This window comes from Budorcas taxicolor, chromosome 9, assembly GCF_023091745.1.
Source record: "Budorcas taxicolor isolate Tak-1 chromosome 9, Takin1.1, whole genome shotgun sequence".
In the NCBI taxonomy this organism is placed as follows: Eukaryota; Metazoa; Chordata; class Mammalia; order Artiodactyla; family Bovidae; genus Budorcas; species Budorcas taxicolor.
The window spans coordinates 71,332,570-71,354,761 of NC_068918.1; positions in this window are offsets into that span (position 1 = coordinate 71,332,570).

A 22,192-nucleotide genomic window follows, 5' to 3' on the forward strand; every position below is an offset into this window, starting at 1 on the left:
TCAAGGTGGAGAGTAAAAATCCATCCTTCACTAACTTGAAAAATTTGAACTTAAAATGTTATTGCTTATTATTCATTATGAAAGTGAAAGTGAAGTCTCTCAGTCATGTCTGACTCTTCACGACCCCATGGATTGTAGCCTACCAGGCTCCTCCGTCCATGGGATTTTCCAGGCAAGAGTACTGGAGTGGGTTGCTGTTTTCTTCTCCAGGAGATCTTCCCAACCCAGGGATCGGATAATAATTGCTAAATATTGATTTAGACTAGATATAGCTTCCTCCATATATGAAATATATGGGCTCAATTCATTTCAGAAATATTGCATTTCTATGATGTCAGGCCACATCAGGAATTTTGCAGCCTTTCTGTGGAAAATAATATACTAAAGATATATATGTGTCAGTCATATTTTATTCATTTTTACCCTTTTCCATCTTAATGATTAAAACATTTTAAAGCAATTGTTTCTGAATTCCCTTCCAGACTACCCACCCAAGACTAAATTCGTTTTCCCAGTACAGAAGTGGTACCCAGACCACTAAGGTACCATCAAGGACAGATAGAACATGGAAACGTCTCACCAGAGCAGCAAGAACTCCATAGATTCGGAAAGGAAGAAAGGGATGAAAGGGTGAAGGGAAGGACCAGAAAGAAGTCTGGCATCTGTGGTGGAGCTGACCACATATTCACAATCTCATTTCTCTTGCTGGGTTCAGAAGTACCCCACTCTTGCCATCTCCCTTGCACTTGGAATTGAACAACAGACTACATTCTGAGGGGATGGGATGAGATGGGAGGTGGCATTCTCCCTTCAGGCTTGACCCGCAAAACTCCCCAAGTAAGACTGCACATTCCCCTTCTCTTTTCTGTCAAGCCTGCCAGCTGCAGAGGATTAGGGAAGCTCTCACAGGGGAAGTTAGGTGATGATGGAGTCACTTGAGGGAGCGAGGGCAGCAGAGCATCCATATTGGATGTGTGATGTGAGTAAGAAATACATCTTCTCTGGGTTAACACACTGAGATATTCAGTTATCTCTTACAGTAATACAGTACCCTGACTAATACAGCCCCTAAAGAAATGGATTGGTGATGGACTCCACGCCTTCTTTTAGTCCTGTGAAGTGGTGGATCCTCATCAAGACTCTGTTAGGTCATCTCTAAGGAGAAAAGCAATACCTCTAGAAGGTTCTCCAAGTCCATGGTAAGGGGGTACATCCTGTCCATTTATACACTGTAAAACTTCAGAGGGAGGACTTTATTATTCAACACAGGAATGCCTTATTCTCTGATACTGTATTGATGGCAAATGATCTCTTTATTCCTTTGGAGGAAAGCGAGAATCCTGGGGCAGTAACGATAGATTTTGTTGACATATGAAGCAATTTTGGCAAACCTAGCCAGCATTTTGGTTGTGATTTATATCTAACCAGGGAGAAATGACATCTGGGCTGTCTGATTTATTCACTAGCAAAATGCTGGCTGAACCTAAAATAAGAAAATAGAGATTTATGTAACAGATTGCAGTGCCTTAATTTAAGAATGGCTAGGAAACCAGCAGACACTCCATGGCTTGGCTCTGCTTGGAATCACATGCTGCAAGTTAATATTACCTTTCTCAAAGCATGAAATCACATGTTGAGAGTCAGGGCATTATTTCTTCACCTGAACATTTTCAAAATGACTATCTCATATCCAAATAAGTCCTGGCATTAAATGAACTTTCGACTGCCATGAAAAAGCAAAGAGTTCTTGTGGAATTTAGCACACTGCTCTGGTCTATTGTGGGCTTCCCAAGTGGTTCTGTGGTAAGGAATCTGCCTGCCAATGAAGGACTCAGGTTCAGTCCCTGGGTTGGGAAGATCCCCTGGTGAAGGAAATGGCAACCCACCCCAGTATTCTTGCCTGAAAAATTCCAGGACACAGGAGTCTGGCAGGCTACAGTCCATGGGGTCGCAAAGAGTCAGACAGTCCTGAGCAACTGAGCATGCACACATGGTCTATTGTGCCTCAGCTTGGAAACCCACAAGTGACTTTGCATTCATCTCCATGCCAAGAGAACTCAGGAAATACTGCGACTTGAGAGTAAGAATTCTGTCCCTTCTATTAAGAAGTCAATGTCATAATTGTTTTCTTTCAAAACCCAACAAAGTTTTCCTGGAACACACTCAATGCTGTGAAGTCCAAAATGCAATTTCTCCCTGGTCTCAGCGCCCACACTAGATGCTATTCTCCCAAAGCACCCATTTCTTCTCATCTTGGGCACACTGAGTCACGTCACAGAGTCCTGCTTCTTGCTTCGTGCTTTCCCGAGGCTGTGAGAGATCTCAGCACTGACACGCAGTCCCCTCTCGAGAGCCAGAGGACTCCTTGGCAGGACTGTGATGTGCTAACCTTATTCTAACTCCTCCCTGCATGTCTCCCCTTTCTCAGTCATGTATTAGTCAATCAAGCAATACGCTTATCATGTTGGCTGGATGAAATTCCGAATGAGGCTGGGAGATTCACAGAGAGAGTGAAAAAAATGGCAGAAGACAGAAGAATGTTGAAATGAGAAGGAAAGACGAAAGGGATAGGAGAGAGGAAAAGAGGGAAGGATACAGTCCATATATCCATCAGTGGTCAGCAGATGAGAAAGTTGAGTCCCTCATCAAAGGATCATTAGACAGGAGTATTTACCTTTTTTCCTTTAAAGAAAATTTTACTTTACCTACTTTCTTTAAAGGTTGTTGCTATTGCTCCCTTGTTCTTTCAGATTCCCCACACAGTGAAGAGACTGCACAGAAGAATCCCTCCTGCCATACGGAATTTTGTCAGCTCATCATGCCTTCCTTAAAGCCAAGGTTTGGGGAGAATCGCTGTTGTCACAGTTGAGGATGAGATTTTTATCCTCAGCAAGGCTGAGGATGCTAGATTATACAACTTCTTCCAGGAATATCTGTCTGTGTAACTACAGGAAAAAATTTTTCGTCAGCCAAAGGAATGGATCTGTAGTGGATCTAAAATTTGGTCTGCAAAACTAGAGTGCAAGAAATATCACATTTATTTCTTGTCTTCCTTGGCTCCATGTGCACTTTTCTCTGAAATGGCGAGAAATCCAATCCCTGTCAGCATTGGGGCTTTAGTTACACCTCCCCAGTCATGCAAAATTCCCTGTCATCATCTGGATTTGACAGAGTTAGGAGAAGGCCCTGGTCTTCTGTCCCACGTGGTCATCACTGCTGTGCTTGTTCCCAACCCCAAGATGCCCCCCAGAGGCGCGGAATTCCTCAGCTTCAAGCCAAGCCTAGGCTCCCAGGAGCTCGGGTGTTATATCTTCCCATCCCACCCCCACACCACAGGGAAATCTCCTTTTGGGGGCTCTGTGAATAAGTGTGCGATAGAGAGAAGTGTCTGGCACATTCCCCAGTTTCCTTTCCTCCTTTGAGCCCTGTCAGTTCTTCCTTTTGAACTCCAAGCAGTACAATTCATCTGCCCACTCCTCTTCCAGAAGCATCCAGTGTCGCCAGCCTGAGTTTTCACAATGGACCACTAAGCATCAAAGACGAAGAACTGCCTTCTCTGCCTCCTAACTCCTGCTTTCCTCCCTGTAACACACATCTTTCCGAGGTAAGGGAACACAGAGACGTGGCCACAAGAGCAAAATAACCATCAACAACTCACTGAAAGATCCCTCCACAAAGAACCGGATGTGGAATGAGAGGCATCTCTGAGGAGCGGAAGTGGCAGAAACCGCGCGGCAGCGGGGGCTCTGGCTTCACCTCACGTCCCTCCCCTGAGGAAGGGGTACCCACGCCAGTCACCCAGACACGAGAAGAGAGCCTCTATGGGAAAGGGACACGATCTGGTGTTGGGAAGAACAAAGCTTTGGACGGGGAAAAATTAAGGCTCACGTAGGAATTCAACCATGGGGAAGCTATGTGACATTGTGCAAATTAACCTCTACCTCACATCTTAGCGTTCTCTCCATAAAATGCGGTGATAACACCTTCTTGCAAAATACTCTTGAGGAGGGAATGAATCTCCTCTTTGTTGACTCTTCTCTCAAATGTACCAAATTACTCTCTAGGATGGAGGCAGAAGGGCAGGAAATGACAAAACACACACACACACACACACACACACACACACACACACCAGAGGAACATCCTAAAAATCTGAGAAGACCCTCCTCTCCAGCCCAGTGTCTTACTGAGCTCCATATGTCAAATCAAGCAGGTGAAGAGGGAAATGCCTGGAATCAGAGGTCACCGTTCCCACCCCCTCTCCTTTCCCTGAGGCCCTGAAGAGGATCCTGGAAAATACACACCAGGGTGGTTAAACCCCTAAATCTTGGAATCGGTGGGAACCGGGTTTGGATCCCAGCTTAATCTCAATGGGTTCAGTGAGCCTACTGAAGTGTGAAACAGGGATAATCCACTTTACAACAAGAATTACCATAAAAAGAAATGAGGTGACACCACAGGTTTAGCCCAGTGTCCTACAATCTAGCAGCACACCTATTATCATGGTCATTAGCATCTTTGGCCCACTTGCTAAGAAACCTTTCCATGAGTACATCAGTTATGGAGACTTTTCCTTGTGATTTCATTGGTTTTAGCCTCGAAGTATTTTTAGCCTGTTCTTGATTATGTTCGATCATTTGTGAATCCCATTAATTCATTAATTTGGAAACCTGATAATTATCAGTCTCTCCAAAGCAACTCCAAGGTACCGAGGTTCACAAACAACAAAGAGCGGCTTCCATGGAGCCACAGTGAACATCCTGCACCGCAGCACAAAGCCAAGTGTGCACAAGACACATGCTTGTAAACAGTCTCACCTTCACCCAGGATACCACTTTTATTATGATGATGACTGTCTTTTTTCCTCTTCAAGGCTGACAAGTTGCACCAGGTATTTCCTTCTTACTTAGATACCAAAATAAAGTCTCCTCCAAACTTCTGGCAGTTGAGTTCTGCTGCCAGGGTGTTAGAGCCAGCCCCTGAGTCATGCAGCCCAAAGCCAAGTCGAGGGGAGGTGGTTTTCATTTCAGGAACTCAGCTCCGCTTCCTGGAGACTAAACACAGCGGCATCAATAAATAGGGGAGACAGGAGGCAGTAATGAAAGAAGAATTTAAACTTCAGCTTCAATATTCACCAACAAGCATGCAGTAGTTTAATACAGCTGTACAATAAATGCATTTTTATGTGGTAGAAGGCAAGATCAAGATGGCCTGATTCTGCCATCACACAGCCAACAGGGATGGAAAGAGCATTTTCTTAAATGTGCAGCCTTTTTACTAAAATAGCCCAGATGGTCCTAATGGGTATTTGTAAGTACTCTTTTTTTCTTTCAATCGTTCTGCAAATATTTATAAACACCTCATGTACCAGATGTTGAGGGCACACCAGGGAATGAGACATGGATGGTTCCTAACTTCATAGAGCTTATATTCCACTGGAGAAGACAAATCATAAGAGAGTGTCTGTCCTTTAACCAAGAGATGATGAACAAACTGACCCAGGGTGAGTGTGTTAACCTTCCTATATCACCACTTCCTCTTCTGTGGAAAGGAGTTGCTGTTGCTGACGTTTGTGTGCTCAGTCATGTCCGACTCTGTGACGTCATAGACTGTAGCCCACCAGGCTCCTCTGTTTGTGGAGTGGGTTGCCATTTCCTACTCCAAGGGATCTTCCCAACCCAGGGATTGAACCCAGGTCTCCTACATTTCAGGTAGATTCTTTACCGCTGAGCCACCTGGGAATTCCACAGTTCCGTGTCTGCTTAAGGAGGGTGGGTATTAAAAGTCCCCACTTTCACCCTTTCAGTGTGGCATAAATGAATTGCCATATCAGAGCTGAGAGCAGGGCAGCCTTACCGAAGTGTGTGCTATTGGTACCCGCCACCTCAGAAGGGGAGCAGAGGGCAGGGGCCTTTTCCTTGTTCCATCGAGTTCTTTCTGCTTAGAATGTGCCTGAACAGAATAGGTGCTCACAAGTATTAGTTACATGACTGAAATAAAATCAAAGGGCAGATTTTGATTTATGCTATGAAAGAAGTGAATGGCATCCTCTAAAAGAAGAATGGAAATGTAGGAAGATAGAATGATCTGGCCAGCAGGGTCTCTCTGTAAATAACTAGGGAAAGAGCATTCCTGTGAGAGGGAACGGATGCAAATGCATGGAGGCAGGAAATGCTTGCTGCGCTCCAGAATCTTCTAACACTAGGCAAGCACAGACATCTGCCTGGATGCTGATTTTCCAGCCTGAATCTTGTAACGCCTTGGATGTTCATCTCCTGCCCTGGGTCTGTTCCCCCCACATGACAGTACACGACTTCTTTAAATCTGAGTATCTCTTGACTTGAAGATTTCCTGAAAGGAGTGGTGTTGAATTCTAGAGGGAACTGGAAGTCTCTGCAGACTTGGGGGAATCTGGTTAGGGGCAGTGTGGTCACCCACGAATTCTCCAATGTCTCCCCTCTTCTTCTCCTCTAAGTTTCACTCCCCTTCCTGGGATGTTTGACATCTTGGAATTCCCAAGACTTTTCCTTAAGCTCATATTTTTTTTAAGATTTTTTTTAATGTGGATCATCTTTAAAGTTTTCATTGAATTTGTTACAATATTGCTTCTGTTTTGGTTTTTTGGCTGTGAGGCATGTGGGATCATAGCTCCCCAACCAGAAATAGAACCTGCAGCCTCTGCATTGGAAGGCAAAGTCTTCACCACTGGACCACTGGGAAAGTCCCTCCTTTAATTAGTGACTAAACAACAACGGAAGAGGTGGCATCTCATAAACTCACTTCCCAGGAAGAGATTTTCATCCTAGGTGTTTCCATCCCTAAAAGCTCAAAACTCTTCTAAAAGGAGTTGCCGATGTGTCTTCAGAAATGCTCATGTTTGCTCAGAAGAAAAGTGATATTTTTCTCCTCATAATAATTAAAGCAGACTTCCCCCTGTTTTATGATGAGACCTTCTACAGTCTAGCAGGGTTGGCTTCTGACTAGAAAGACAGGCAGGAGGCCCTCCAACTGCTCCTGAGAGCTGATTGACTGGTCAGGCCACAGCTGTGCCCATCTGTACCATGAGACACATCACTGCCACCACCCATTTTCCCCCAGCTCTCTCACCATCAGCCATCTCAAATTTGTGATTTCCCAGGTGGTACTAGTGGTAAAGAACCTACCTGCCAATGCAGGAGATATAAGAGATGTAGGTTTGATCCCTGTATTTGAAAGATCCCCTGGAGGAGGGCATGGCAGCCCACTCCAGCATTCTTGCCTGGAGAATCCCCAGGGACAGAGGAGCCTGGCTGGTTACAGACCATGGGGTTACAAAGAGTCAGACACAACTGAAGTGATTTAGCATGAATGTAGCTCGAACAGCCATGCTGAGGAAAGAAAAGAGGAGTGATCAAAGAGATATACACTCTCTGGCAGCCAGAGAAAACAAAAGGAGCAAGAACTTCTAAATGAGTCACTGCTGGCTTCTCTGTCCGGGTTGTATTGCAGGCAGATTCTTTAATGTCTGAGCCTCCAGCTGCTGCTGCTGCTGCTAAGTCGCTTCAGTCGTGTCCAACTCTGTGCAACCCCATAGACGGCAGCCCACCAGGCTCCCCCGTCCGTGGGCTTCTCCAGGCAAGAACACTGGAGTGGGTTGCCACTTCCTTCTCCAAGAGAAGCCCAATATTCGCGATATGTTCATCAAATCGAGAAATGCAATTCCTTGAGGAAGATCAAAATGCTTATATGATACATCCTCCTACTGGACATCCACATCCCTTTTCCCCCCAAGACTGTTGGGTGTACTTGAAGAAGTATCCAACTGGGAGCTGAGGCCCAGAGTTCAGGTTCTAGGGGTGAAAGTCCATTCCTTGAGAAGTCCCCTTGTCCTGCAGCATCTTCATTATTGCCCTGTATAATGAAGGGCAATGCACTTGATGTCTTTTCTGGCTCTCCAGCATTCCATGGATCCGTGTAACAAGCATACGCTTGTGGATGTTCATCTGGCACACCCAAAGAGGAATTTGCCTTGTTCAGGCACCATTTAGTGAAATTTGCTCATTATTATCTTTGCCAATTCCAATTGGACCTACATGGATAGGATATCATCTGTAGCAAGTTCAGATAGCATTACTTTTTATTTAGATTAGATTAGATAGATGACTGACAGATCCTGAACTGATGTTATAAACATAAAATGTATCATTTATTAATATTACACTTCAAAATCCTGAGGTATAACAACTAATATACAGCTTCAAGGTGGTTTGTTGTAATACCCCCAATCTTTCCTCCCTAAAGTATTGATAAAACCCTTTAGGCAGATACATGGAAGGCAAGTATTTCTATCATCACCCTGTCCTTGTCTTCTTCTTGTAAGCCTTGTTCAGAACAGGTCCTTCTGTATTCTATACCAGCCTGTATGTGACCTTCTTTATAGACTGATTTGGAGAATTCTTAGTATCTTCTATGATTTCACAACATTCACACATTAAAGTTCAGAATCTGCATCAGTTGTCTTTATATAACTCTAGCTATTTCGATTCCTACTTGTGAATGCACAGACTCACGCAAATGTGAGAACTGTGGAAAGCATGGCTTGTCTCCAGGGCCCACTCTACAACTTGGGAGGGGCTGTCACTTGCCTGCTCCAGAATACCTTCTCTTCTTTGTCCCCCAGCCATGAAAGGACTTGGACAGACCACCCTGACTTTTGGAGAGAAAACAACATCTGAGCGAGTGAGTGCTGCCTAAATAATTCTTCCCCACTAAGCAGAAGCCCCAAGGTACTTCCTGAATCCCACCAGCCAATGGCCCCCAAAAGATAGCAGCTGTGAGTAAAGCCATGAACCTTCTGGTCACAGGGGTTTTCTTGCTTAATTGCTTAAACCTGACTTATTCCACAGGACACCATCTTGGTTGTCAGGAGTTTGTCTCCTTTGGTTCATGTCTTCAGAACACATTGTTACCTGTATGTATCCAATGTATTGCCATTTATCGGGAATTACAGAAGAGGAAGCTCAGCTAAGTCGGCTTTCAAAAGTTGGCCCAGAATGATGCAAGTGGGTTGAAATGAGTAGTAGAAACAGATGATTTTAATTCGTTTCATCTGTTCACTACCTGTGGCGCAGATGTACCGTCTGTAAGTACCGCAGCCCATGCTCTCTTTCTCTTTTACCATATCCCTTGACCCCTTCCGTGCATGAGAGATCCTTAAATTCCCTTTTCAGAAAGTTATATATCATCTCAGCATTCCTGAATTTCCATCTGTGCTTTGCATGTGATCAACAAAACTATATAAATGATTGTGCAACTGTGAAAGGCTACTTCTTATTTCCGTTGAGAAACTGATCCAGTCTCAGCATTTCCTCACAACTTGCAATTCTGTGTTCATTCCCTTCAAAATATGTGACTGTAGTTCATTATTCTCACCATTTCTGGTACGTTCACTGTAAGCATTTGTTCCGCTCCAACCTTAGGAGGCATCTGTTTGTGGGCATGTAGACTTCCCCTAACTTTGCATGTGTGTGCCCAGTCATTCAGTCATGTCCTATTCTTTGTGACCCCATAGACTGTAGCCCACCAGGCTCCTGTGTCCATGGGATTTCCCAGACAAGAATACTGGAGTGGGTTGCCATTTTCTCCCCCAGGAACTCCTGTCCTGGTGTTTGGCCAGGGCTCTGCCTGGCAGCTGGTTAGGAGGGGGAAGGCCTTGGTTCTCTCTCCCCTCTGCCACCACGGTTCCACCTGGAGCCAGATATGGACACCTGGGTGAGTTGTGGTTGGGGCAGAGCCGGGTGGGGTGGGTGCACACACAGGTGCATAAATACTGGAGTGGATTGCCATTTCCTCCTCCAGGCATCCTCCCATCTCCTTCCAGGGATTGAACCCACATCTCCTGCATTGGCAAGAGGATTCTTTGCCACTGAGCTACCTAGGAAGCCCGCCCTAACCTTACCTGAGGGTTTATCACCTAAGAAAAAAAAGCTTTGTGTCATATACTCGATAATCTCCAGGACGTATGTGGCGGCCTCCATCTCCTACAGTAAGTCAGATTCTTGTCCTGGATTGCCCTACCTAAGATATACAAGCGAAAAGCCTGTCAAAGCACTAACCATCTTTCATGCTCAGCACAAGCTCCTGTGTGGAAGCTTTCATGACTCCCACTTCACAGACCACCACCTTCCCCGCCGTCCCGCAGACTGATGCCCTGTGTCCCACGGTTAGCACTTAATCAGATCTAGTGTCAAATTGATGCCTGCCGCTCTGTCTGGAGTGCTGTGGTCTCACCAATTACATGGGCATTTCCTCAAGCCTGTGTACCTGTAGCTAGTTCTTGGAGTATTACCTGGTCTTCTGTCTCCTCCTCTTATAAAACACTAAAATGAGCCCTTTCTGTGATCCCCTACCACCCTCTTTTCCCCTCTAGAAAGATAGTTTTCACGCTGAATGTAATTTTCTCCTGGCATTCCTGGATGTGCCAGTGGACTGTGAACTCACTGAAGGCAAATCAATGTCTTATTCATCGTTACAGCTTTGATGTATGGTACAGAACAACTTTTCAATGATCATCTGATTTATAATGTAAGGATAAATAAACTTTATCAAGAATTTGTTAATTGCTCACAATGCTTTAATGTTTTAACCGAGCACTTGTTAAATATTAGAGAATCAATAAATAGCATACTTGAACAGTTGAATGAATCTTATATTTTTGACTGGCCAGAGTTATTTACCTAAATGAGTAAAACATTCAATAATGTGCAAGAGGAACTCAGTCATTGCTAAGATGCAAACAAAATGTAGCACCCTATGCTAAGAAATGTGACCTGAAAATAGCTGCTAGTTTATACATCACAGGCTTAGAGAAGTGCAGAAATATTCAGTGATCCCTGCGTGTCTGATAGCTCCAAGAATGACATCAAAGTATCATTAAAAAAAAATTCTTGCTAAATGTGAAAACCTGACAGTCTGCCCTGTCTCCTGCTGAGGGTCTGCCTCATGCCTGGTATCTGGGAGAAACACTTTCTATATATCATCAAAGTCGGCAGGGGAGATCGAGGTGGACTTTCACCTTGCCTGAGACCTCCAACATAATACCCCTGTACCTCTGCTCTCTAAGCTCTCTGCCAACGAGCTAATCTAAAAATCACATCAGCCAGTTCAACCCACTGTTATTTCAAAGTGCAACCCACATGTGAGAAAGGAGCCTGTGGCAAGCCTTTCAAGGTATTAAAACCGTGACTCACTGCCAGACAGGAAAAAAAAAAAAAGTGTTCTCTGCCCAGAAATTCAGTAACATATTATTGCTAAAATTAAGAATAAAAAACTCTCAAAACAGGCCTGTGATGAATTTGTATAAATGATGGCATTACAACATAAATCCAAAAAGAAAATAGCCTGATTTTCCAGTAAGTTCATGGAAGAACATTAGATAATATCAAATAACATCTCCAGCAAAACAGAGGAGATGGTCCCTAAAAAATGCCCTCTTTAACTGAATGAAGTCACAGAGTTATGAGCAGAGAAGGATGGTCTGGCTTTTTTGGCAAGGCTGTACTTAAACCAAGCTTGGAAGTAATTTCAAAAAGAATTATTGTTCCACATAAAGAAATGTGTCAGCCATATACTTTTCTACAGCAGTTTGCACACAAGACAGAGAGTCCTTCTTGTGTCCCTGGCCCACCACAGGGATTGAGGTGGTTGCTAATAGTAACCGCAGCCCCTGGGTTGCACTTGGTACCCAGACACTCACTACATTTTACAGCAAGCCATCCCCTCTTTCTGGGAGCTTCCCATCCATGTGTCAAACACACATCAACATGATAAAATGACGCAACAGTTCAGGAAAAGAAATATCTATGTTGCTATTAGAAAACAATCCTTCACTTTTTTTCCCATCCAGGTAGTTGTTCAAGGTGGGTGAGAATAAGGAAGATTAATGTGTGTCTCTGCAATGTCAAAATAGGTTGGCAAATAAAAGATTGTTTTTCAGTTGTTTGTATGTGAGGTGTAAACAGCTTCCCTCATACCTCAGTTGGTATAGAATCTGCCTGCAATGCAGAAGACCTCAGTTCAATGTAGGGTGTAAACAAATGCTTGGCTCTTTGGAAAACAAATGGGTCCCTTTGGATATTACAGAGCCAGAGTAGGACTTGAAAGAATGATGAGTCCATAATCATTTAAAAGAGCAAAAAGGAGCAGGGGAAAGTGGACAAGAATCATGGAGAGAAGCTTCAGTATGTGAAGGAAAACACGCTTTAACACACTCACCATCCAACAAAGAGCCATTTCTAAGAACGCCACCCAAAGAGGCAAGACACTTTAATGGCACACATTAGCTTCACAAGCCAGAGCACCTGATCAATAGCCCACTTCCAGAGCATCAGGAGCTGGTGTGAAGTGTCATGCCCACACTCCATCCAGGACAAGACTTTGGCGGCTTTAAGCACATAATCGATTAAAGCAAGGAGTTCTAACATGAAGAGCAAATTCATATTAACCATATTCTTTATCCACTGCAAATTGATTCATGGAGAAAATTTTATTTTTTTAAATTGATCTTTATTTTATTTTATTGCTTTGCAATATTGTGTTAGTTTCTGCTGTATAGCAAAGTAAATCAGCTCTATGTTTAGAAATATCCCTTCTTTTTTATATATCCTCTTTTTATATCCTTCTTCTTTTTTGGATTTCCCTCCTGTTTAGGTCATCGCAGAACTTTAAGTAGAGTTTCCTGTGCCATACGGTAGGTTCTCATTAGTTATCTATTTTATACAGGTGTGTTCAGTCTCTCTGCTGCTGCTACTGCTGCTAAGTCGCTTCAGTCGTGTCCAACTCTGTGCGACCCCATAGACGGCAGCCCACCAGGCTCCCCCGTCCCTGGGATTCTCCAGGCAAGAACACTGGAGTGGGTTGCCGTTTCCTTCTCCAAGCATGAAAGTGAAAAGTCAAAGTGAAGTCTCTCAGTCGTGTCCGACTCTTAGCGATCCCATGGACTGCAGCCCACCAGGCTCCTCTGTCCATGGGATTTTCCAGGCAAGAGTACTGGAGTGGGGTGCCATTGCCTTCTCCGGCTCAGTCTCTCAGGCATGTCCAAATCTTTGCGACCTTATGGACTGTAGCCGCCAGGCTCCTCTGATGTCTCCTGCATTGGCAGGTGGATTCTTTAACCGCTACCACCACTTGAGAAGCCCATTTTATACATAGGACTTCCCTGATAGCTCAGCTGATGAAGAATCTGCCTGCAATGCAGAAGACTCCAGTTCAATTCCTGGGTCAGGAAGATACCCTGGAGAAGGGACAGGCTACCCACTCCCATATTCTTGGACTTCCCTGGTGGTTCAGTCAGTAAAGAATCAGCCTGCAAAGCAGGAGACCTGGTTTGATCTCTGGGTTGGGAAGATCCCCTGGAGGAGGGCATGGCAACCCACTCCAGCATTCTTGCCTGGAGACTCCCCATGGACGGAGGAGCCTGGCAGGCTGTGGTCCATGGTTTTGCAAACAGTCGGACACAACTGAGAGATTAAGCACAGCACAGCACAGTGTATGTATGTCAATCCCAATATCCCAATTCATTCCACCCTCCTTTTCGCCTTGCTATCTTCCTTGCTCTCTATGTTTGTGTTTCTCTTTCTGCTTTGCAAATAAGCTTATCTATACCATTTTTCTAGATCCCGTATATTATATTTTTAAAATCTTTGTTGAAGTGTAGCTGGTTTACAGTGTTGTGTTAGTTTCAGGTACAGCCGAGTGAATCAGTTATACATGGACAGATATCCACTGTTTTTTATTTTTACATTCTTTTCCCATACAGGAAAAAGTTTCTTTATGCAAAACACAACTAGATGGATCTGGAAAAGTTTGGGGAAAGGTCTATAGTGTGACAAAGACCTGTTCTGGGCTCTGTTGTGTTCACCATTTCTTGACAATTCATATGATAGTATAGGTGTCATTTCTATCACTCACTGAAAGAAAAAAAATAGAGACCCAGAATTATTTCAGGGGGCTGGAACAATGAACTGACTCTCACAAGAATTCCTTCAGGTCTTCACGTAAATCACATTTCTTCAGCAAGGTCTTACCCAAGCCTTAACCACATAAGGACTGCTGTGAGCTTCCGTAGCATCTTGCTCTGTCCCTTTCTTTATTACAGATTGTTAAGTCTGTTGACAAGCAAAGAACACCATCATATCCTTGGTGCCCCCAGCAGTTCCTGGCACATAGCAAGTGTTCAATGAATACGTGCTGGGTTAATGAAAGAATATACAAAAGGTCATGCATTCAGGTTCAGAGCCATCTGAGCGCAGGATTAGATGTAGCAGGGTGGTGGTGGCGACGGTGGGAACTCAAGGGCAGCAGGTGTAAGAGCAAGACAAGGAAGTCTCCGCAGATCAACAATGAGGTGAGACTGCAGAAATTAAACAGGGTACTGACTACATAAATATATTCCAAATTCCACCCAAAAAGAGGGGATGGTTCTCTTCTAAACTTCCCTGAAATATTTTATCCAATTTTGGGGGGAAACTGACAAACTGAAATGAACCCAGAGGAAAGCTTTCATGATAGTGGAACCTGAGGAGCCATGGAAGAGGCTTGAAAACCTGAGGCTGATTAAAACCCAAAAATAAGACTCAGCACGATCTGAAGGCAGTCTTCACATGTTTCAAGTGTTGGCCTGAAAAAGTAGAATGACACTATTTATTGCATGTAGGTCTGGAGGGCAGAGAAAGGACAAATACATGTAAATCATAAAGAGGTATGTTTGGACTTGATAGAAGAAAAAAAACTTTAGTAATTATAGCTATTTTAAAAACCTAAATGTGGTTATTCAACCTTTGAAAGTGACGTTGTGGAAAAATACTAATGACAAAGGATGGTTAAAGTCGGCTCTAAAATATGGGTAGTCTGATTTTTTTCAAAATAAAACTATATATATGCACACACACACCTGGGCATATACATCAGAAGGTTAATAGTGGTTGTCTCTGAGTGTTAGTATTGAATATTATAGATATTTTTAATTTTTATTTTGTGCTTTTCACTGTTTTATAAAATTTTTATGGTAAAGATGAGCTATTTTTCTAGTGACAGAGAAATACTATCCCACAAAAATGGTTGTATTCACATACAGATAGTTTGTTCTAGCTGGAAGTGTTTGAGCAGAACCTATAAATGTTGTAACTCTCTGGGGTGTGGAAGGAGAGCTGCTCTGATAAAAAAAAGAAGATATCTATTGTCTCTATCAGCTTCTAGACTGCCTTTGCATTCTGAAAGTCAATCATACAAAATGTTTAATAATAATTTTTATAATTATTAATATATACTATATAGTTATTAGTAATAGGCATTAATTATTTTAAAAAATCACAAACTCTCAATTTGTCAGAGAACTCAAAAGTCATCTTTTCTAGCCCATCCAGGTGGGATTAAAAAACTTTTAGGCAAAAAGTGCAGGTAAGTGATTGCCAGGAACTCACATCTATTCTTGTTGTCCATTTCGGCATGGTCTACTCTACAAGGTGTGAGACATTTCTATCTTGACCACATTCAGTCCAAAGGTATGTGAAGTCACCTAATCTATTCATTTCTCAAGCATGAGAATATGGCTTGCACTCAAGCCTGCAGTATTATAAACTTTCTGTGATCTTTCACAATGAAAATAGAGAAGAGTTACTTATCTTATTCATACATTATCTTCTTCCTGTCTTGAAATTTTCATCCTATATTTCTGCAAAGCACATATATTTTTCCTTAATCATGTCATGTGTACTATTATTAAATCTACTTTTTATTTCCTCTGCTCAGGATGTCTGAACATTTTTATATAGAGAGTCATCTTACGTACAAACCTAAATAGAATTCAAAACAAGACACCTAACTCTAAGGAAATAGGAAAAGGAGTACATCAAGGCTGTATATTGTCACCCTGCTTATTTAACTTCTATGCAGAGTACATCATGAGAAATGCTGGGCTGGAGGTAGCACAAGCTGGAATCAAGATTGCCGGGAAAAATATCAATAACCTGAGATATGCAGATGACACCACCCTTATGGCAGAAAGTGAAGAGGAACTAAAAAGCCTCTTGATGAAAGTGAAAGAGGAGAGTGAAAAAGTTGGCTTAAAGCTCAACATTCAGAAAACGAAGATCATGGCATCCGGTCCCATCGCTTCATGGGAAATAGATGGGGAAACAGGGGAAACAGTGTCAGACTTTATTTTTGGGGGTTCCAAAATCACTGCACCTGGTGACTGCAGCCATGAAATTAAAAGACGCTTACTCCTTGGAAGAAAAGTTATGACCAACCTAGACAGCATATTGAAAAGCAGAGACATTACTTTGCCAACTAAGGTCCGTCTAGTCAAGGCTATGGTTTTTCCTGTGGTCATGGATGGATGTGAGAGTTGGACTGTCAAGAAGGCTGAGCGTCGAAGAATTGATGCTTTTGAAGTGTGGTGTTGGAGACGACTCTTGAGAGTCCCTTGGACTGCAAGGAGATCCAACCAGTCCATTCTAAAGGAGATCAGCCCTGGGATTTCTTTGGAAGGAATGATGCTAAAGCTGAAACTCCAGTACTTTGGCCACCTCATGCAAAGAGTTGACTCATTGGAAAAGACTCTGATGCTGGGAGGGATTGGGGGCAGGAGCAGAAGGGGACGACCGAGGATGAGATGGCTGGATGGCATCACTGACTCAGTGGACGTGAGTCTGAGTGAACTCTGGGAGTTGGTGATGGACAGGGAGGCCGGGCGTGCTGCAATTCATGGGGTTGCAAAGAGTCGGACACGACTGAGCGACTGAGCTGACTGAACTGAACTGAACTCTAAGGAAAGCCATAGGTAAAGTTTTGAGGGCTAGGATATATTTATCTGATTGCAAGAAGAGGTCCAAATTTTCCTAGCATCTTCTGTTCACTTCTTACAGAGACCTGATATCTTTTCAACCCTTTCTCTCTCTGGACCTCAGAATCAAAATCCACTCTTAGGAAACAGATCTGAAATTTTTTCAATCAAAGATAACAGTAGGCATTCACTAATTTTGTCATTGTCTCTTTTAGGCCCTCACTATGCATGGAAGAAACAAAACGATATAAAACAGTTCTTATTCTTAGGAGCAGACAACTTACTTGGGGAAAACTCATGAATCAGGAGATCACAAGGTAATATGTCATTAACAATCCAGCTTCACAAATTGTTAAATGCAGATTTGTTACTGTTCAGTGGCCAAGTCATGTCTGTTTGTGACCCCATGGACTGCAGCAAGCTAGGCTTCCCTGTCCTTCACCATACTCTGTCTCAATTTATCATAACTTTCTTTCCAAGGAGCATATTGATGAAAGTGAAAGAGGAGAGTGAAAAAGCTGGCTTAAAACTCAACACTCAGAAAACTAAGATCATGGCATCTGATCCCATCACTTCATGGCAAATAGATGGAGAAAAATGGAAACAGTGAGAGACTTTATGTTTGGGGGTCTCCCAAATCACTGTAGATGGTGACTGAAGCCATGAAATTAAAAGATGCTTGCTTCTCGGAAGAAAAGCTATGACAAACCTAGACAGCATATTAAAAAGCAGAGACATTTCTTTGCTGACAAAGGTCCACAAAGTCAGAGTTGTGGTTTTTCCAGCAGTCATGCATGGATGTGAGAACTGGACCATAAAGAAGGCTGAGCACCAAAGAATTGATGCTTTTGAACTGTGGTGTTAGAGAAGACTTTCAAGAGTCCCTTGAATATCAACAATTATCAAACCAGTCAATCCTAAAGGAAATCAGTCCTGAATATTCATTGGAAGGACTGATGCTGAAGCTGAAGCTCCAATACTTTGGCTACCTGATGTGAAGAATTGACTCACTGGAAAAGACTGATGCTGGGAAAGACTGAAGGCAGGGGGAGAAGGGGACAACAGAGGAGGATTTGGTTGGATGGCATCACCGACTTGATGGACATGAATTTGAACAAGCTCTTGGAGTTGGTGATGGACAGGGAAGCCTGGTGTGCTGCAGTCCAAGGGGTTGCAAAGCATGACTAAGCACCTGAACTTCCTTCCTTCCTTTCTTCCTTCCTTCCAAGGAGCAAGCATCTTTTAATTTCATGACTGCATTCACTGTCCACAGTGATTTTGGAGCCCCCCAAAATAAAATCTGGCTGGTAAATACTCTTTTAAGTTCAGAAAATAAAAAATAATTATCTCTGAACTGACAAATTTACAGTGCCACCAAATGAATGAGGGAATCATTGCCATGTTCCAACAGGTTTGGTCGGAGGGTTGGTAGAGATGGAAGCTTTAGGAACTTCAGAATACTGTACAACAAACAAGCCAATCCCAGGGCATAAACCATCCCTGCCTGCTACTTGAAGTGCTATCAAAGTGTGGTTTGTGGACCAGCATCCTCTGCACCACTTGAAGCTTGTTAAAGATGCAGAATTGAGAGCTCCATCCAGAGCTACTGAATCAAAACTGTGTATTTTAACAAGATCCTTGGCTGATCTGTGTGAACATTAACATGTGAGGGGGCTACCCTAGTGGCTCAGACAGTAAAGAAACTGCCTGCAATGCAAGAGACCCAGGTTCAAACCCTGGGTCAGGAAGATCCCCTGGAGAAGAGAATGGCAACCCACTCCAGTATTCCTGCCTGGAAAATTCCATGGACAGAGGAGCCTGGTGGGCTACAATCCATGGGGTCACAAAGAGTCAGACGTGACTGAATGACTAACACACACACACACACACACACACACACGTTAGAAGCTGATCTAAACAATGGAGAGTCTGCCTACTTTCTTCACATTTGAGTCCTCAGTATATCAAAGCTACTTAATTCTTTTAACAGATTGTTAATTTGTAGCCTGCAATTGTCACAGTTGTGAATTTAATTCATTACTAATCTTTAATCTATTTCTCATTTCTTTCCCCTCAACGTCTCCTACTCATCAAAGGAGGTAATGGCTTGACGATTTTCAGCTTCAACCCAAGAAGCAAGGAACTACCCTTCCTCTTACACTAGGGGGTGCATGAGGACTAAGATTCAGAATCTTCTCGGCCATCTTCTCCACAGTGATTTGTGTCAGCTACTGCCCCCTTTCTTCAGAACTGGTTTTCCAGTGTCATAACTTGGAAGAGGGAAAAGAATTCCCGGAAACCTCCCCTACCTCACAAACCAGGCATGTCCTCCACCGGGTTGCTCTGCCCTCTTCACCACGGGACAGGCACACCCTGACCTACCCACAGGGCGCAGCATTTCTGGGGCATCCTGCCCGGAACTGGGGACCCACAGAAGAAAAGAGAAGCACTGCTTTAAACACAGGACAGATCAGAAGACTATAGCACATACTGCTAATTTCTTGTCTGAGTTTCTTGTTATATATGGTTATGCAGTCTTGAGGGTTTCTGACACACATCTTCCTCTCCTCAGAGTCCCAGGTTTCAAATGTTTCAGAAAATCACGGTCTTTTAAAAATTCCTGCTCTACTCTGTTCTTTCATTTAGCTACATTAGAGACTTCCAGAGAGAAAGCATCTAAGTGGTGTGAGGATGAGAATCCCAGGGACAACTCTGGGTTCCTCACTAAGCTACTGTACTCACTCAACCTTCGACCTGAAACCTAATTAGAAAATTTAATGTTTCATTCTTTTCAGAGGCCTTCCCTTTTCTCCAGTGGAACCCATTACTCTCTGGAGTAGTCTCTTAGAAGATCTCTGGCTGAGCTCATTTATTGAGGCCACAATGTTTATCTCCATGCCCTCGGCATGTTGGCAGCCAGAGACTCACAGATGCATTTTGGAAATGATTGTAAATAATCAGTGTGAGATGGGTTTTCCCGGCTTCCCTTGTGGCTCAGATGGTGAAGAATCTACCTGCATTGTGGAAGAACCAGGTTTGATCCCTGGGTTGGGAAGATCCCCTGGAGAAGGGAATGGCTACCCACTCTAGTATTCTGGCCTGGAGAATTCCATAGACAGAGGCTACAGTCCATGGGGCTGCAAACAACTGGACACAACTAACTGACTCACACCTTCACTTTGCATGGATTTTCCACCTCCTCAAGGTTTTCATTCTAGTGGGATCCTTTAAACAATTATATAACTGTATTTACTCCTAATAGAGTTCTAATCAAACATAAAAAATTGTGATGATTTGTGTCCATGTGCAACCCCACACGTCAACAAATGAGAGCCCACTCCAAAGTAAAATTAAAATGGCTCCAAGAATGACAGGAAAACATCTTTTTGGCAGGGAACAACAGGAAGCCAGAAGGAATAGAGGAGAAATCCAGTAGAGAGTGTAAAGTGATGAGAGACCTTTTCCATATGTGTGGCCATTAAAAAAATTATTCCCATCCCTTATGTTGCATGTGCGGGAGACAACTCTATCTCACAATAAAAATGGGCTTTTTTTTTGCCAATTCCTGCAGATATTACGAAGCAGCATTTCTTATAGAAGGAAAAGAATACGATGATGCAAGAAACATAAAAAGAAAAAAAGACCCAAAGCTAAATAGTGCACTCAATAGACACACAGTAAATGCAGATGGATCACCAACAGTAGACTGGAGGCATGCCTGTCACAGAATAGGCTTCTTTTCCATACATTTAGAAATTCAGGAATAGCTTCCTCATCATCAATTTCTTGTGCATTACTGTATGAGCCACATTCATGGCACAGCCCCTTGGGTCCTAAAACACTCTGTCTTCAGCTTTGCTCTGTGTGAAGAGAGCATTTCCACTCAGCTGATTTGTCTGTGAACAAATGAACAGGGCATCTTTAGCAGCTCCTTGGTTATATTTTTTTTAGATAGTCAAGAAGCCTAGTTCTTTCCTCCCATCACATGGGCTTTCATTCCATGATGTATTTTATTGACATCAAACAGAAAAAGAAGTTAGATGACGTATATACTGTGTGTTCATCCCCAAATCTCTTCTCCCATTTACCCCTAGGAGAACACTGAAATGGCCCAGTTAACTTCCCTGAGGCCAGAGACCCCTCAAGGCTTCCTCTGCTGGAGGAGAATCTGGCTCCCTGGGTGAGCCCGGGACATAAGCAACAATTCCATTTAGCTCATTCATTTCCTCAGGAGTTTAGATCTATTTTTAAATTAGGTAATTCTTTTATTACCATAGATACAAATATTAGCAGGGACCAGATACTATGCCAGGCACATGAAAGCCAAGTGCCTATAGGTGCTGTGCCCCATTTATAGTTAATTTTTTCATCACGATCATTGCTGTTTCCATAACATAAATCAACACATAGAAACCACTGCATTTGCCAAGAACAAAAACAACAACAAAAGCATCAAGTACCCAGTCTAGATGCATTTGTACGGCCACAGGGAGAGTGAGACCCGTTCTAAGTCTAGCGAGCAATCCCAGTGGAAATAGGAAAGAAACCAGAGGAGCGGGTTCAGAGAGGTGTGGAAAAAATGATGAGATGCAAGCCAAGCCACACCTTGCAGTGGCAGAGGAGATCATTTGGGGTGGGAGGGCAGAGGGTTCATGGACAGCTGGATAAAGGTTTGTTGTCATGGTAACAAAGGCAAATGGGAATTGCACCATGACTTTGAGTAGGTCAGATTCTTAGAGTCAAGACCTGATGGAAACGGGTAAGGTTATGGGGTTAGAATGTAGGGTGGATTAGGGTTACAGAGGTCTGTGGTGAAACTTGTCACTGTCTTTAAAAGTCTTTTGGTAACATATATCAGAAAGCAGTAGGGTTAGACTGATCAATCAACAGGAATTTATTATAAAGATGCAATGTCATCTTTAGGACCCAACGGAAGGACATGTCAGAAGGCTTCTTTTGACTCTGCTTTACTTTGTATATTTGCATTTTCTTCCCCTCTCCCATGACTGACTTGTTCCTAGTCTCCCTGCAGATGACCACCGTTGCTCCAAAATATGTGTCTGAGCCAGACTTACATGCTAACTAGCTTTCTTTAATTCCAAATCGCTTAAAGTAAGAATATGATTGTCCAGCTTGAAACTCTGATGCAATATCTGATGGAAGTTGAGGGCTCCTGGTGAAGAGTTACTTGAAGGACTCTTTTGTGGAGAGGGGGTGTTTCCCAGGGAAACAGTGTTACAGGCCTGAGAGGGAACTCCAAAGGTGTTTACAGTGATTGGCCAGAATTCTGCTGGTGTGTTTTAATCCTGCACTGATATCAGCTTGGGCTTCCCAGATAGCTCAGCAGGTAAAGAATTCGCCTGAAAGGCA